This window comes from Alligator sinensis, unplaced genomic scaffold (assembly GCF_000455745.1).
Source record: "Alligator sinensis unplaced genomic scaffold, ASM45574v1 scaffold866_2, whole genome shotgun sequence".
In the NCBI taxonomy this organism is placed as follows: Eukaryota; Metazoa; Chordata; order Crocodylia; family Alligatoridae; genus Alligator; species Alligator sinensis.
The window spans coordinates 2,547,110-2,557,470 of NW_005841900.1; the positions used below are offsets into that span (position 1 = coordinate 2,547,110).

The following is a 10,361-nucleotide window of genomic DNA, read 5'->3' on the forward strand; positions in this document are numbered from 1 at the left end:
GTAGATACCCCATTTATTAGAAGTAGGCATATCCCATTAATGATGGATTTATTGATTCCAATGGATTATCGGCAGTCTAAATATCTTCATAGTAGCACATAACCTTTGCTCATCATTGGAATTTTACTGAATTACTTACAAGGAAAATTCAGTATCAAGGCTTGTTTTTCCCCCAGATGAACTGCACTTGCCAATGGCTTATGGTGCATCATATGCAAGTTATGACTCCATTAATAAAAAAGTAGATCTTTTGCAAATAAAGACAAATACATTGCACAGTCTGCTGAAATACATAACTGTCACTCCACATTAAGTGAAATAAACATTATTTATTAAAAAGCCTGTCGTTCTGTTTTGTTGAGTTATTTTGCCTATTTTTCATATTGAAATGCTGAGCCAGTTAATTTTTTTTTTAAATGACAAATTTTGCATGCCTTTAGCAATCAGATGCATTCCTACTCTGGAGTGTGTTTAGAAAGTTTTAGTAGCATCCTTGCTTGTACTCTGTTCCAACACTAACGCTGAGAAAATAGAGCTACATAATGGGAAGCGACTTCAGACAGCCCTATTTTAGATGATAGGACTGGAACAGGAAAACATGCACCATTAAAGATGCAAGAGGAATGTAGAGTGCTCCTATAGATCCTGCTGAAGCAACTATGCCATTTATCTGGGGACTAGAGAGGCGAATTAGTGGAAACCATGGTATAACACAGTGGAGTATCTTCTTAGTTGGCTTGCTGGCCCACTTGCCTTGAATCACCTTGCTGCTGGATCGGTAGTCAAGAGGAGAATAAGGGGGAATCCCCCACAAAAATATCATTACAAGGTTCTATGTTCCCTCTTCAGTAGTTTCCAGGTTTTAAAAAAAATATATATATTGAATTACTTGCAGGTTCCCTGCACGCTGGAACAAAAGTTGTGGGAAAGATGATTTGAAGGGAGCTTCCAGGAAGCTCTGTGCACCTGGGGAATTATGCAGCAGCTCACAGCCCACAATGGCACCTATTGGCTGTAAGCACATTGTACAGTGCACTAAAAATAAAGACCTAAGTTGCTGCAGTCCAAATTAGAGTCCCCTTATTACTGCACTGAGCTCTGTGGATGAAACAGATGCGATCCAGAATACATCACCTTTCCTTCCCAAAATCCCCACCCCCCCCCCCCCACAAAAAAAAAAAAAACACCCAAAAAACAAAACACCACCCAACAACAACAACCCAAAACACCACAGAAGAATTTCTGCAGATTTTCAGAAGGAAGAGTTATTTGTTTGTGACTCAGCTCCTTCATTCAGGCAAGTTAGCATGTTATATCCTGGATTTTCAAGTTCCCTCTGTCCATCTGGGTGTACTACATTAGGATGATGTGCTCCATGTTTTCTTCCTTTTAAAAACATTCTGCCTAACCTCATTCCCTCTGTGCGTGCCTCCATGTCCTGGTTCTCTATGCGGGTTTGAAGTTCATCCAGATGATGGTAGTGGTGAGCTGAGGTTACCTAGTATTGAAGGTGGAGGTGGCAAAAAAAAAAAAAAAGTGGGAAAACAGGTTAGTCCTTGAGGCTGAATTTTCAAAGCAGTGCGCTGGGATTTAGAGAACTATTAATTGGAATTGCTTGGTCAAATCCCTGAGCAATGCTTTGAAAGTTTACCCTTGAACTGTAAGGGATCAACTCTAGTCCTTTTTATAATTTTTTGCCTGAACACAGCAAAATACATTGGAATATATTATGATTAGTTAACGGTCACAATAAAGGCAGTGCTTGTGTGTGTTCCAATGACATCCGTCTAGCTGCTGAAATAGCTTTAAAAAGTAGTAATATTTTACAGAACTTATAAATTAATAATTTGGTTCCCGTTTAAACACACAAGATGTGCATATTTTAGTCACCTACAGAATATATTGGCATTATTTTGGTTATAGAAATGACAGTTTGAGGACTGAAGTTTCAAAACTCTAGTTAAATAAAGAACTTCATCAACTGGTTGTTGCAATCAATCAGCTCACACCTCACTTCCACTGTGATGTCTCCGGAAAATTTCCAAGGAATGCGGATGGGCTCAGCTAAGGTTACCACTGTGGAAAGAATATAGATGTATATTATCTTGCCATTATGCACACAGTTAACCTATGCATAAACATGTTATTGCTGTTCTGTCTCAATTTGCTTCTCCCACTTCTTGCATCTCAAAATCAAAGCTGATTGAAAATTAGAATCCCTCTCAGGAAGAAAATTAGAATATTGCAATATGTTTCTATTGTGAATTGAGACAAAAATTAAAAGAAAGCAAAATTAATAAAATACAAAATTCAATTTGGAACTGATGAATTACTTTAATTTGCTATTTTAAGAGTGAAATAGAGTGTTTAAATTCATAGGTTTTGATCTTGGTAGAGTCAAGGCACCTCATATGAGACTCAAAGCAGGTCTCAGAATGTCAGCTCTTAGTGCTTTCACTCCTTTTTTCATTATGGAAAAATAGTAGAGCAATTAGCCTGTTGCAAAGAACTCAGAAATACCACAGCAAGTCAGAATGTTTTTAACATGGTGGGTTGAAACCTCTGGGACAAGACCTTGTGAATCTTGTGCCATGGCATCCTGATTGAGAATCATTGGTTTAGGTTAAAATATTTCAGTTTGGGGATATCTATTTCAGTGCATTGAAATTACCCAGAGCATTTTGTTTGAGGTTCAACATCTGCAGTTAGCATGCATCAGGCATCAGACACCTGAACTACATCTTCCACAGGTAGTGAATTGCAGCAGTAAAGTCCTTAGTAGACTTTGTGGGGTCTAGCCCCCAGGATCTCACCCAGCTGCTGCTCCCCCTTTCACTCCCATTACAGCCACAGCTGTGGCCTCCATGATTCACCCCCAGTGTCTACTTCCTATGCCTGGCTCAGCAGGTGGCTCAGCCATGGTGGGCAGTAGGGGCTGCCCAAATGCATGCATGGGAAAGAAGTGGGGGAGGAGCTGCCATGCACATCGTGGAGTGGGGCAGGAGGCAACTGCACAGTAGGAACACAAGGCATCCCTGTCAGGTGCTATTGTAGCCTATACAACATGTCCTCCCTGCTGGGATGACCCATGTGGAGTGTGGTCCCTGGTGGCTGAGAAGTTGGACAGTCCTGTTCTAGGGACATGCACCTTTTGTGGTGGTCCACAGACAGTCATTTGATGCATCTTTGATTTGGCTGTGTACCGAGCCCTTCATTGTATTGAAAATTAAGAGTGAGGCTTTAACCAGGCACCACAGCCTTTGGAGAGGTTTGTGCACAGGCCTGATGGACACTGTGTTCTTCAGTCAAGCACAAATGCAATCAGTCATAGTAATCCAGCCCACAGAGTGATAAATACATACATTTCTGTGAGGAAGGGATAAAGTTTCCGGGCAAGCTAAAGCCACATGTGCACACTCAGTTGACTCAAAAAAGGAAATATTTCAGATCATTTTGAAAAAATCATTATATTTTGACTGGGGTCAAAGTAGCCTGAAATTAAAAAAACCCCAAAAACCAAAACAAAAAACCCCCTGTTTTTGTGTTCTCGCAGAAAAACAGTGGAACTTCCCTCGCCCCCAAGCTGTGTTTTCAGTCAAAAGGTAATTCTAAAGGAAAATTCCTGACCGGCTCCACCAAAAACCTAAGGGTACACTCCTTAGGGAAGGAATGGTCTTTCAGCATGTCCAAAGACAGACAAGCCCAACTCCAACCTATTTCCATCTCCGTTGTAAAAATAATTATATTGTATCATTTGACCTTGGTTTCACAACATGCATCTGACCAAGTGCTGTGCAAGACATGCAGTCAAAAGCATGCCGAGGGAGGAGCAGGTGCTCTGTCTTGCCTCCTCCTTCACCTGATTTCACTATGGCTGATTTTTCTCTCACATGCCTATTTATTATCATGCTGATGGAACTCATTCCTTCCATTGAAGATCTGTTGCCAGATATTATTAGTCCACCTGCTGCACTAAACTTAAGTAGCACCTCCAGGACCAGCTGGAAAATAAATGTGACCATGTAGGTGAATGGTAGTGTGGACTTTTGCTATTTATATTGCATAGTTTCTTAGCTATGCCCTTATTTAATGAGGAGCACTTAGTACCTGCAAGCATATAATCAGCTGAACTCAAGTCATTACTTGGTTTTACAGCTAATACTTCAATCATGGATCTCAAGGTCTTGACAAGAGAGAATGCTTTTTCCTTCTAACCACATGCAAGGGTGGAGAAGTTCTCTCTTTTGCAAAAAGGTTTTGTTACTACTCATTTTTGAAGTTGCAAAGACTAGCTAAGTGGTTTTGTGTAATAAGGTGTAAAATATATTTGATATAGATAACTGCGTCAGTCTGTGCAGAAAGGTGAAGCTCAGGTCACAAGAAAGAATAGTACAATATAATGAAAATCAGGAGTTATTGTTTGCACTTTTTATTTTCAGAAAGGAAGCAGTGAGAGAGACTCTCTGTAGCAATGCAGTGCCAATGGAGAAAAAGAACTATGGGTGTTCATTAGGTATAGCCAGTTTGGATGAGGCATCATAGAAATCATTATCTATTCATCCAGTGGTGATACTGTGCTCAGCAACTGTCAGCATGCAGATGAAGGCACAGGAGACACTGTTATAATAATTTATTCTGACCTCCTGCATAATATAGGACATAGAAATTCACTTAGTATTTCCTGCATCAAGATTGTACCTTCCACTGGAGCTAAATATCTACCTTTCCAGAAAGAGTCTTCAGATCAATACAGGAGGTCTAAGTGACTGCAGATACACCACAGCCCTTGACAATTTTATCATCATCTTCACTGTAAAACTTTATGCATTATACTCTTTGAATGTTAGGTTTCAGCTTCCATCCATTGCCTCTAGTTACATTTTTGTCCTCTAGAAGCATCCCTCTTTACTACCAAATAATTTTCACCCATCTAGAACAATTTTTCCAACTATTTAGTTTGTCTAATAAAAGATATCACATTTACCAAAGAACCTTGTCTGCCTTACTCTATCTAGGTATTTATAGATGGTGATTGAGTGACTCTTAATTTTTTTTCCCCTCGATAAATTCAATAGGTCAAGCTTTTTTACTCCATTGCTATAATGCAAGTTTTCCTGACCTTGAATCATTCTTACAGCCATTTTCTGGGCTTTTTCAGTTTTAGCATCCTTTTTTGAAGTACAGGCATTAAAAATCAAACGATTTTTCCAGTCATGGTTTCTACACAGTAGCAATACCACCTCACTGTGCTATCTTCCTGCTTTTGCATCCAAGAATTATGTTATTTCATTCCCATGTCATAGTTCCAAGAGTCCATGCTCCGTACCTAATTCACCAGAACCCCTAGGCACCTCTCCAATTCATTCTTTTCCAAAATACAGTCTTTCTTCCTACAATGAGCTACTTCCCTTTTTTCTTTACAAGTAGGCCCTAAACATTAGCTGCATTGAGATGCATGTTGTTCAAATTAGTGTAAAATGTAAGCCAAATCACACTCCAGAATTGGTCAGCTCTCAGTATTTACTATTCCATCTGTTTTTGTATCAGCCCCAAACTAGGTCAGCATATTTTCTTCCAAGTTCTTGATGAGGATATGGACTAGAGCTAGGCAAAGAAGTGTTAATCTATGGTTCCCCACTAGAAACATCCCCACAAAATGATTTCCCCCCCCCAGTATATCAGAGCCAGCTTTTTAATCCATTTATTATATTATCCTGACTTCAATGGGTCTTAACTTTTTTTTAATCAGGAATTTCATTTGGAACTAGAACATTGTAGAATAGAAATCTAAGCATACCGCAGTTAGCTTTACCGCCAAAACAGAATTTCACCAAAGGATAAGAAGTTTTTATGACAAGTCCCACTTCCCATTAAAACTGTTGATTATCTGCCCATCATACTTGTATGTCTTTTGTTACCTTGGTAGTGTATGAGTGATGTTGTAGCCATGATGGTCCAGAAATTATGCAAGGGGCAAGAATTTCTTAGGGTGATATCTTTTGTTGGACCAACATGTTACATTACGAGCTGCTTAAAATGTTGATTGGTGTTAGTGATAGCTCGAGTTTGGAGCAGTCACATGTTCAGGCCAGCAGGGGCCTGGAGAACTGAAAGGCAAGAATCCCTCCCCTCCCATTCTAGGTTTCCCCCTACCCACTATCCCCTGGGGTTCCCTTGGTTCCCCTCCACCTCCAGGGCTCTTGCCCCCCCAGGCTCCTGCCTGCTTACCCCCCTCACTTGTGGCTGTCCTGGGAAGAGTTAACCTGCTGCCCGGCCCCCACTGCCATTACTGCTGCGCTGCTGCTCTTCTCCAAGAGAAGCCTAGCCCAGAGAGCAGCCAGAGCAGCCATGGCCAGGTACACAGGTTAAGCCTTCCCTGCCTGCTCCCGCAGGACAGACAGTGCAGGCAACAACTGAGGGCAGTGAGTGGGGACCTGGTGTGCTAGGAAGGGTGATGGGGGGAGGGAGGGGCAGTGGTCCTAATCTGGGCCAGAGGGGGGGAGGGGGTCCAGTGGGGCAGGTAGACCTTAGTATAATACCAGATGTGTAACACGCATGAGAGAAATCGTCTCTGCAGTGGTGCAATTTTAACCCACTTTAAGAGTGCTTAAAACCAGTTCCACATGGTAATATATGGAAAATCCAGGAGTAAAGAGCTCCAGGAGCTGCCTAAAGTTACCATGTAACAAGGCCCTTAGACAAGCTTTTAAATGCAAGACATTCTTCACAATAATGTCTTACCACTCACAATTTTTAGCACAGTTATCAAAAAAACACCCACATTTCATAGATGAACAGAGACAAGAGACAGTACAATTCTATTTACCTCGAAGGCTAAATGGTAGTTTTCTACCCATGTATCTGGCTGGCTTTGGCATACATTCCTACCTTGTGGAAGCATGCATAAATTTAGCATAATCAGTCAGATATGTGCTCCCTGGGTAGGCATGTGGCTACATATGAGTATACTTGAGTTTAGAGCTGGGGAAAAGGGAAGTGCCCCTGCATGCAATAGCCATTGGGTAAAATAAATAATATACTGTAGGCTTTCCCCCCCGCCACCAGAAGCAAAATCCCAGGGCTCCCTCTTATCCATGTAAGAAAATAGCCATCTTGCTGAATGACATAACCTCTAGTACAGGGGTGGGCAAAGTCTGGCCCATGGGCTGGATTGGACCCATGGTAAACTCCATTTCCCAGCAGCCCGTGCAGCATTGCTGCAGACTGTTTCCTAGGGGACCCCAGCAGCAGCAGCTCTGTGACAGTGCAGGGCCACGGTTTCTGTGGAGACCAGCTCCACCCAGCTGTGTACCCTGCCAGCACTGCTGGGGCTGGGATTTTGAAGCAGTGGCAGTGTGGTCCACAGCTGGGTGGGGAGAGGGCTATGATCTGCTGCCTGCATGCCCTGTGCAGGAGAATGCAGGCAGCGGATTGCAGCTCTGCCCCAGCACTGGACCAAGCTTTCACCACTGCAAGATCCCAGCCCGAGCTACAGAACAGCTCCCCACCCAGGCACATGCCCTGCCAGTGCTGCTGGGGCTGGGATCCATGGAAACTCTAGCCCCATGCTGTCAAAGCACTGCTGCTGTTGGGGTCTCCATGGAAATCAGCTGCTGTGACATGGACAGGGGCTGCTGGGAAATTGAGTCTGGCCACCAGCCAGATCTGCCATTTTGCCAACCCTTGCTCTAGCAGGTACTCTTCTTCGTGGTCCCTCATGCACTCTCTCTCTCAGCTGCCCAAGTGACCAGCTTTAAAAAGGTTTCTGGAGAAATGATTGGACAATGCCTTTTCTACAGGTGTGGAAGTTAGAGCACTAGGTTGGAAAGTCAGGGGGAGACAGGTTCAAGTCCCATCTGGACAAATGGGGCCTAGAACTGTGATCTTCTCTCTCAGCAACTATTGGTGTAAATAGAAGTAAGGCCTCCTTCAACACTGATCACCATTTAACCATGGGTTTCTGGACAGCTATATTTTTGTGACTTCCGCTCACCTGCACATGGATTGGTGCACACACACATAGCCAGAACACCACTCGTGTTGCTAGAAATCTTTCATTAAAGGTGCATAAAGGGAAATAGAATTCGGTCTTGAATGACTTGCCCATTCTCATACAGGGAGACCATGGTGGAGCAGGAACTTGAATCCACGTCTCCCAGATTCTAGATTACTGCCCAAATCTCCAGCCAACCTTTCCTGTCACTTATCAGTCTACTATAGGGGTGTCAAACATATAGCCCACAGGCAAGATCTGGTGCACAGAGCTGCTCTATCTAACCCACTGGACTACTGATGTGGCCAGGAGGAGAGTCTGGAGTCCTCAAGCCCTGGTGTATGTGGCTACTGGCAGCAGGAGGGCGAGTCAGGAATAACAGCCCACTCAGTCTAGCCATTTTGCTGGTTGCCACTGCCATAACCCTGCCTCCTTGGTTGCTGGACCCTGTTATGTGCCCCATACCAGAGCTGGAGCTGTACCTTATTCTATGGTGGGGGCATGTGGGGATGGCAGCTCTGGTTCCAACATGGGACATGACAGGGTTGGAGCCACTGCCATGTGCTTCAGGTTGGAGCCAGAGCTGGATCTGCCACTGCTGCATGTCCTAGTCTAGAGCTGGAGCTGCCACAGCAGGTTCCTCATGTCCCAATACATCTGCCGACACCACAGCAGCTTCCTCATGCCCTAGGCCAAATTCAGCCTACAAGGAGCCCCATGGTTTGGAATTGGCTCAAGACACAAGGCGAGTTTGACACTTGTGGTCATCTACCCTTTATTCACTTACTGCATCCCATGGCAGCCTTTCCATGATTACGTGGGACAGATGCCCGAGTGACCAGGCTACAGTAACCCATGTCATCCCATTAATCCTTCTCAAATACTAGCCCCTTTACTATAGAGAAAAAGACTTTCGCCTATTCTACTGCCAAAGACAAGCCATCCCCCACAAGACATACTTAGTATGTTGTCCAACCCAATTTCAGTTTCCTAAGAGACTGACATCTATCACTTTCTGTCCTTACAGACTCTTCCACAGTCAGCTCTCACCATCAAGAAATTTTCTGGCACTCAATTTAAAATTTCCTCCTTATCTTTAACTAGGACTTGATATGCCCTTGTACTCATCTGTCTCTTCAGGAAGCCTTACATTGCTGGTCCATGGTGCTACATGTAGCATCAGACAATATACCTCAATCCTGTTCTCATTAAAATCTAGGACAATCCCCCTATTGACTTCAGTAAGAACAGGATCGAGCCCTTACACTGACAAACTTTTTCCTGCCTTTGCAACTGTACCAACTGATATAGCTGTGGGAAATAAACACAAGGCAGTTTGAGTCATCGCCATCAACCCTTGGCCTTTCCATTCATCTGACCTGCTGCTTCTAGCAACATGTTCCTTTGGGCCTCTCCTTCCATCTTTCTTTTTGTTGTCAGTACATTTAGCATAACAAAGAAGTCCGTCCCTCCAGAGGAAAACAGCTCAAGGGAAGTAGGGGAGGGATTTTGACCTCTGGTCCACTTTGCATAACATGACAAATATAATTGTTTTGGTATATTACAGTGTGACTATTCTCCGTCTTAGTAAGGATTGGCCCTGTGAGGTACCAAAGATGAACATCAGCATTTAGGTATCATTGGATTGGCAGCATCTCCTCAGCCAACCTAGTCAGTCCAACCAGACCCTGGAGAAGTGACCTTTCAGGTCCTTGTGGGATTGTGAGGGCTTATCAGGGGCCCAGCTGTTAAAGCCTAGGCCCCTTTTTCTCTCCAGCCACACCTGCCTTGGCCTACTGGTAAAGCTCTCAGCTTCTGGGCTTTAGGCCCAGCCTCAGCACCTTTTTAGAGTTCTAGCTCCATGTGCTAACAACTGTCCCTTAGCTTGGGGCATCTTTTAGCTCCTATGACAAGAGAAGGTGGCACACTCAGGCCCCCTAGTCACAGTCTTCTCCACCTCTACAGCCACAACCCAGCCCACAAGTCTAACTCAAACCAAAAAGTACAAATTGCCTACTCCACAAAATAAATGTTTTTCTCTTTGTAAAATCAGGCTGAAGACCTTACCTGCCTAAGAGACTTCCTCACCCAGTTCCCTAGAGAGCTTACATAACCACCACACAAACTTCTTCCCCCACTTACCTTAGCACAGCCTTGGGCTAGGTTTAAATCCCCTAACCCAGCCTACTTCTGGTCCCCTGACCAGGCCTGCTCCTCCATGCCACCAGGTGTGGCCACTCACTCATTAATCCACTGCCTTCATAAGCACCAGGCTCAGCCCACCCACACTGCTATCCTTAAATCCCTGCCTTTACCAGTAATAGGGGTAGTGGCTCTCTATTACACTCAGACATAATGAAGACCTTGG

General features: G+C 43.8%; 1 long non-coding RNA gene across 1 annotated transcript; it reads right to left on the minus strand.

Annotated features, from left to right (window-relative positions):
* Positions 1–1,295: 1,295 nt before the first annotated feature.
* On the minus strand, positions 1,296–10,131 carry LOC102372949. The gene is made up of 3 exons (XR_323205.3): positions 10,061–10,131; positions 2,010–2,076; positions 1,296–1,498 (listed from the first exon to the last, which is right to left on the minus strand). It is a non-coding gene; the product is annotated as an uncharacterized LOC102372949 (long non-coding RNA).
* Positions 10,132–10,361: the final 230 nt, after the last annotated feature.